Below are 8,426 nucleotides of genomic sequence, written 5' to 3'. Positions count from 1 at the left end.
AACTGCTCCTGTGATCAATACTCTACACACGCACACACACACACACGTGCACGCACACGAGCACACACACAGACACACACACACTGCATGGCCCTTTGCTCTTGGCTCTTCTGCTGACTACACAGGTTTTTGTAAACAGACATTTCTAATGTCTGCAGAACAACCCCTGTTCCTAAAAGGATAGAAAAATATCCTATAGAAGTTCTATAATGGGAGAGAATGAACCCTAAGTTTGCCTGGCTTCCTGGCCTATAGGACTGGTGCCCCCTACAATGCTGACAGAAGTCATAGCTACTGACTTGTGGAACTTCTGCAGTAAGATGGAGCCATACACGGCTACACACCCGCCACACAGGAGAAGCCTATTCACGCTCTCTGTGTCCGTGTTTGCCCCCTCTAAACCAAGCGCCCGCTTCCTGTGAGCACTTTCTGCCTCTCTATGATTCAATCCAGCTTCTAAAAATAAGATGATTATTTTCAGTCCCATCATAAGATGGAGTATATATTATTTGCACTGTGCTGGGCTATGTAGTGACATAAACTGATGTATGATGCTGACTTCCACAGAGCCTCTTTCCCACAACAGTCTGGCCCACTGATACTCACCCTGCCTGGTTCCTTCTGTTGCTGTACCACATCTTATGATACCCACTTCTCTGAGCAGTTATCACTAGGAATAATATATGACATAGTATGTCTAGCGTGTATTCTCCCATGAACTGTGTATGATACCCACTGCTCCGAGCAGGTATCACTAGGAATGACATATGACATAGTATGTCTCGCATGTTTTCTCCCATGGACATTCCACTAGGTTACATGCTCATTAGGTTTGTGGCTCTTTTCCTGCAAGTCCTGTAAAGGGGACGAACTCCTTATGTGTTGAAATAAGGAGCGGCAGGGCTGCGTCCCCAGCACCCCGGTCACCTGCTAGCTCATGCCTGAAATAACAACACACAAACTGTATTCATTTAAACACTACTTGGCCCATTTCTATCTAGCCTCTTCTAGGCTAATTCTAACATATTAATTTAGCCCATTTCTTATCATCTATGTAGCACCGCTAGGTGCGCTTACCGGGAAGATTCTAGCCTACGTCCATCCTGGGTCGGAGCTTCATCACGTATGCCCAGGAGAACGAAGCATGGCCTCTGCTCCAGAGAGCAGAGCTGTCGAGTCTCTCCAGGAGCAGAGCAGAGTCTGACCTCACTTCCTCTTCCTCCCAGAATTCTATTCTGTTTACTCCTCCCACCTATGCTTTAACCTATCAGGGCCAGCCAAGCAGTTTCTTTATTGCTCAATGACCTTCCTCCATCACTTATGTGTCTGCAGAAATGGACAGTATCAAGGAAGCTGTCTCCTGGTGAGCCTGAGCCAATGCCCCCTTATGGAGAGTCAGACAGGGTTGACTTCTCCCATGGCCCCCTCTCTGAATACATCTCCATAAATGTAGGAGGCGAACTCTTGATGCCAAAACCAAGTTCTTCTCATCCTCTTACACTCCCTGAGTGGGGCCAACCCTCTCCCTCTCATTCAACACAAACCTACAGCTGGCCCACTCTGTCAGGCTCTTAGCTGATGGCCATTGCCAAGGCCTCTGGGTTCTATTACAGTTTTGTTGAGCCTTCTCTGGAAAGGACAGATGGTCCAGGGCGTGCTCATATAGTCAGTTCCCAAAACTCAGCTTTGTTTGTGCTGGTACTCAGCAGGCTAGGTCACACAGAGGAGGTGATGAGAAGTGAGGATAACCGTGGAGACTTTCCTTGGTTTGTGGGGGTACCAGTCCATACTACCATCTGGCTATTATTCATTGCAATAGGAACCGGTCCATAGCAGTGAGAACCTTAATACATGAATTTACTCATTGTGTGATAGAATCCATGTGGATGGTCTCTCCGTGATGAGATCACCAAGTCTGTCGGGCCAGAGAGTCCATCTTTCACTGTTTCTTTCTCTCTCATCACTGCTATAGAGCACCTCCACATCCTCCATTTCCAGCACCCCAAATCTCAGCTGTCCCTTTTCTCGCAACCTCTTCTAGCTTCCCATGTCCAACCCCCTCTCCAGAACATCCTCCAGTCTTCGCTACCATGTTACCTCGCAAAAACCTTCCCTTCTGCTTTATTTAAATCTGCAGGCTGGGGCCCCTGCCTCTGTAGCACTTAACTCCACCTTGTTCCCACCATCTGACATGCAATGTATTTTTACTTCGCCTGTTGCCAGTTCCTCGCGAGGCAGGAAGCTCCACAAGGGGGCCTGTGTCTATTTTGTGCATGACAGCATCCTCAAGGCTTGTGGAATTGCCCAACACACAATCAACACTCAATAAATGAATGTTGGATGAATACATAAAGTATTTAGTGGAGCATTCTCCCAAGCCTGCGCTGTAAAGGAGGACTTGTTAATTCGAGCCACCATAGCTGTCCAGGAAGTCAAAAGTCACTTACAGAGGGAAACATAAGCGCCTTCCGTAGGCTAACAGCTGCTAAAGATCTACAGAACTGGTACAAATGAGATTTTCCTTGGGTTGCGAAATAAGCCAAGAATTCTTCGATATGAAGTCCTTCAGAAATTGAATCATAGAAGGCTTCGGAAGCTGAACTTGAGGATGGTCAGTTGGAAATTTCAAAACCACCTTCCCCACAGCATGGCCTTCCATGGTGCCAGCTTCTGAAGTGAGCGTGTGTCTATAGATGCAAGAGTATGCTAAAAGGACAGGTAAGAGCGACAGCCAAAGCCGCGGGCAACAAGACAGTGGCAACTCACAAAGCTCAGCTTGTAAAATACAGACTGTTTAGTGCGACGGTGCTCTGTCATATTAATTATTCCTACTGTTTCCTTTTCATTTTATGGATGGAGATAGCAGGTAGGAATTGTCCGTTTTACTCCATGTTTGACATTGAAGGGTGTTTGCACATTATCATGCGTTCTTATTTTCCGACTTGGCACTTTGAAATCTGGGGCCTTTGCTGACTCTCAGGGTTTGCTCCCCTATGTCAGCATGTGACTCCCCATGGAAGAAGAGCTCCAACGCACATGAGCCAATCCAATCCTCCCATGTGTGGGCTCTCACGTTCGGCTCCTATTCTGCTCTAAAGACTCCAAAACCGGCTACCAAGCACAGAACAGTACAGAGCCTGGCGAATGACCTAAGCTAGCTGACCCGTCTGCATTCCTTGCCCCCCCCCACATAGCCTGCCCATCCCATGAGCACTGTAGCAGAGGCCCTTGCCCACCCGTGGCTTCTCTTGTACCCAGCTTTCGCCTATGGGTGCCCATGGGAGACATGCCACTTCCTTTTGCTGTCTGCGAGTAGATTGAATATATTTTCAGAGGGAGTTGTGTATTTGTTTTTCTCTTCTTATCATGCCTGAATAATGACAAGACATATGTTCTAAGATTGTAGGAAGGAAAAGACGTTAATTTTGGGTTTTTAGAGTCATTTATGCTGTGGTTTGGCATATGAATGAGGAGAATTGGGACTGAGTTGATTAGGATGAGTGAGTCTTCTGTACTTTCATGACAAAGAGGAGACTGGATGGTGACACCCTGGGACTGGGGGTGGGCGGCGTTCCAGAAGCTGCATTTCTCCTGCCTTACCTGTTGATACCTGGTTTAATAAGACTGGGAGGTAACTTTGGGCAGCTATGACTACAGGCAAACCTGTACCCATCTTCTTTGGAGTTCTAGATTGCCAATCTCAGACATCTCTCTAATACAAACCAAACGGGGTTGAGGTAGATGTTGTTACTAAAGACATGACAAATGAGATTCAAGAGATTAAGACGATGCTACTAATAAGCCCATGGCGTAAATCATGGCAGTGCCCGCCACCACTTCATTAGTGTGTTTCACATTACTATTTGTTTGCAATTTGCTTTTAAAATTTGTTAACACGTTAAGCTAAGTGTACAAAATAAAAATACAAGGCCACAAACATCCCTATAGGCATAAAGGCATGCACTGTGAACTCTGAAGCCTCCAGCCTACTTCCAACTCTCCCACCACCCTGTTCCTCAGGAGAAACACATGTTACACGTTTAGGTGATGCCTTGGAACAGACAGAGACACACTCACACATGCATGCAAACATGTATAGACACACTATACACACACGTATGTACACACATGTATTCACACACACGTATACCCCCCACGTATACACACACGTAAACACACATATACAATGTATACATATACATACACAATTCAACACATGTAGGTATATACACACATATACATGTGTACTCATGCAGTTACACACATACACACAAATATATTCATAGACACACAAACAAATGATATTAAGTAAATGAATATCTACGAGAAAAAAGAATTCTAATGTCTAACTAGTAGTAGCACTACAACAAACTAAGGGTTGAAAAAAAATAAAAATAATGGATCAAAGGAAGGACAGAGAAGATGGAGCTAAGATGGCAATTCATGCGGTTCCCTGTCTGATCCCATTAGCTTAAGGTAGAGAAGAGGAGTCTTAGGAGTGCCCAAGGTGATCTCTTAGTGGGTAAGAGCTCTGACTGGTCTTTCAAAGCACCTGAATTCAATTCCCAGCATCCACAAAGCAGCTAACAACTCTCTGTAACTCTAGTTTCAGAGGATCTCATGTCTTCTTCTCTCCTCCTTGTTTATTATATACACATAACACATAAGCATACATGTAGGTGAAAAAATAAATGCAAAATAAAAATAAAGCAATCTTTAAAAATAAATTTTATAGATGTAAACATTTATAAATACCAAAAACTTTGTTGACCATTTAATGCTCTGTCTTGTCCTTCTCATTAAGGTAGGGTGGAATTGTACAGGGATTAGGGTACATTTCATAAAATAATGGGTCAGTGTTAGAAGGGAATCTAAATACGATTTGGCCTGTTCCTTCTACCTTTTCAAAAGTTATTTTTAGTTTTAAACAGAAGTCAAAAGATGCCATCAAAATCCCCTGGAGAACTGGAGAGTTTCAGGTAGTTGTGAGCTACCATGTGGATACTGGAAACTGGCCCAGGTCCTCTGCAAGAGCAGCAAATGCTTTTAACTTCTGAACCATCTCTCCAGTCCCATGTTTCTCACTTATTTCTGTAAGTGGATAACAGTAAAAAAGCTTCCTGTCAGTACCAACTAGATTTATCTATGTCCTGTGACCAAAGTGGGTAGTGTCTTCAGCAATGAATGAAGCTAGAAAACATTAAATTGTGTCAGGTAACCCAGATCCAGGAAGAACAACGTGGCATGCTCCCATTCATATGTGGATCTTGGTGTCAAATCTTTATGATAATGTGGTTAAGTTGTCGTATGTGTAGAATCCAGGAAACTGAAAAGGGACCATTGGTGGAGAAGGCAAAGAAAGAGCTTGGGATCAGGACACACTAGATCATAGATGATATGAAAGGAAGGACAGGGAGGGAGGTTTAGGTGGAGATATGGGTAGAAGGGTGGACAGAGGAGGGCGGGAGGGAAGAGATAACTAATATAAAGAATATTTGGAAAAGCCATATGGAAACCTACTGGTTTGTAAGTTTCCTCACAGAAGTCAAAAGTTGGCGAATAAAAATCCCAGTGACAGATGTAGGATGCTTCTTAAGTTGTTGGTCTGGGGTGATGCTGGAAAAAACACAGGTTATTACAATTGCTCCTTTGGCCTGCAAGAACTTTATAAAGAGACCCTATTTATGAAGTCTGACTATAATGACATCTAGTCACAGTGCATGTGGAGAGATGACATGCTTAGCTAATTGGATGGATAATGTGAAAGGTGTATATATATTATATATTACATAATAGGTATATATGTTATATATTACTGTGGAAGGTGTATATGTATGTATAAATGTGTGACATATATATACATATATGTATGTGTATGTATATATTGCTTGTTGTGGCAGATGGCAGATCTTTCTTGGCCTCAGAATTATGCAAAACTAGGTAGGGGGAAGTTTTTAAGTAGCATGCAGACTTGGAATCTGCAAACAGATAGCAGATTCCTCTGTATGTGTGATGATATTCTTTATCAAGAAAGCAGATAGTTCTTGACAGGTTGATTAAAAGAAAAGCCCTTGGTGAGTTCATAAATATAGCTCTAAATTCAGTTTTCAACAGCTTAAAAAATTGTCAGCACTAGAAGCAAACTCTGTAACTTATGAGTGAGAGAGAGAAGGAGGGAGAGGGAGAGGGAGAGAGAGAGATTATAATCTTCCTACTCATCCACTTTTACTCAACTGTTGCATATCATGGCTGTCCTTGCATTGGAGCAGAACTTGGCATACAGAGACACACTGTAGTATGAGCAAAATGTGCTGGGCTCTAGGTAGCTGCCTGGACAGCACCATCCCATTGTTTCCCCCTCTATACTGCCTGCGGCCATACATATTCCTAGTGAATTTTAAGAGTGTGGTAGTGCAGACCCTTACCCAGTGCCATTTGTAAGAATTTGACAAGATGCTTCTGTCCTCTTGACCAGGTATATTGAAGGGTCGCTGCTGTGCTGTTATTGTGCCCAGGATAACCTGATCTCTTAGATAGTAACACAACTTGGAGGTTATTGATACACAGACAGACACATTGGCCTTTTCTGGAAGGAGTTTGCAAGTTCACACCCCTGGCAGGCAGAAGCCCTGCTCCCTCTCTTCTACATACCCTCCTTTCTCCTCCTTCCCCAGAAAAGGCGTGTGGAACTGAGATGGTGACGGGTTGGCTGCTGAGCGCGGTGTCCCTCTGGTTCACCTTTTCTCACTTGAGTCTTAAAGCTATGCCCATAATTAGCACAAGTTTCTGGATGCTTCTTTTCTTACAATGGGCACCCTCAAGTAAAAAGACCTCTGGGGAGCCCAACAGGACTAGGACGTTCCCATCATCATTGCCTCCCGGCTGAGGCTCCAGAAGAATCCATGAAAATATGTGTCCCTATTGCACATGTGCACACGTTTCAGGAACACTTAGGTATTAATGCACAGCCCTGTAGCCATATGGTTAGATCAAAGCCCTGGGTAGTGTTTGAGTCATATAACACTGATGAACCTGGTCGGTGCCAGAGTCATTATGAATCTCACCTTAATAGATTTTTTTTTGGAAAAAAAAATAATAATCCCCTTGACAACTCTCCTTTTGTTGATTCTCACCTCTGACTATGTCATTACCTGTGAGGCTTCCAGAGTTCCACACTGCAGATGCATGGTGGGAATTGTGTAATCTCTCTCCATCTTTACTTAGTTCTGCCTTTAGTTCTATGTATGGGTCCCATATTAAACTCACCATCTAGAGACTGCTTTAGGTTTATTATACTGATCAGCCAATGAAGGAGAAGCATCTTCTAGTGCGGGGACAAACAGGTAGTGGAGGACCCACTGAAGGCTGTCAGTCATAGGGAGAATGGCATAAAAAGTACAACAGAGAGAATGCTGCTGTTATAATAAGGACAGGTAAATACCTTGGGGTGTACCTCTCAAGGAAAAGAAATCATTGGAGGTGCATTTGATACGGAGTGAGTGGAAGAAAAAGAATAACATGTTGACCCCAGTAAATTAGTTAGACTCTGGAAACACCAAAAATTCTATTACCTGTCTGACTTTGTACTAAAAGTAGTTTTAAGATGTAACTTATGAGCCCAAGAGATCAATGCTCCATGAATCAATGCATTTGTCACAAAGCCTAATGACCTGAATTCCATCCCTGGGATTCACACAGTGGAAGGACATAACTGACTCCTAGAAGTTGTCCTGTGACTTCTACATGTGTACACACCTCAGCCCCCAACACATGCACATACACACACACATACACACGCACACAGACACACACACATGCTGGCATGCATACACTAAATAAATGTAATTAAAAACCAACAAAAAATATAAGTTTTGTAAAGAATGAGAATCTTTAAAAATAATGCCACTAAAACATGATTCTGTATCATAACATGACACAAAATATGGACCATGAATTAAAAATAAGCAGGATTTGGGTGTGGTCAACAATGTGGAATCCTGACCAGAACGGAGCAGAGAGAAGTCTCTTCACTCTGCTTAGTGAAAGATAGTTGCTCCATATGGAGAAATTCAGTGTTTAAATAAAAACCTCACAGTATTAACTTGGTTACCATTATAACTTATATTGAAGTCAGTTATGTAAGAATTTAAATATAGTTGTTATTCCAAAGTACGGTTTTGACCATTCTCACAAATATTTCCACTGGCTTCCTGAAGCACTGAAATCAGCATTGATTCAGCTCCTCACTGAAATCACTTTCCCTCCGATCTAGGTAGCTTCCTCGGGTGTAGCAGCTGCAACTCTAGTAGACTCAGTACAAAACCAACTTCTCCGTTAATTTCCTTCCCAGTTTTATTTTACGCTGGTGCTGTTTCCGTCATAGATATTTTAAAATGGGAAATAAACTGGGTAATTATTTACTTGGA

This window comes from Alexandromys fortis, unplaced genomic scaffold, assembly GCF_014885135.2.
Source record: "Alexandromys fortis isolate MF-2015 unplaced genomic scaffold, M_Fortis_MF-2015_v1.1 scaffold_32, whole genome shotgun sequence".
In the NCBI taxonomy this organism is placed as follows: Eukaryota; Metazoa; Chordata; class Mammalia; order Rodentia; family Cricetidae; genus Alexandromys; species Alexandromys fortis.
The sequence above is the reverse complement of the archived record's forward strand: the minus strand, read 5'-3'. Positions refer to the sequence as shown.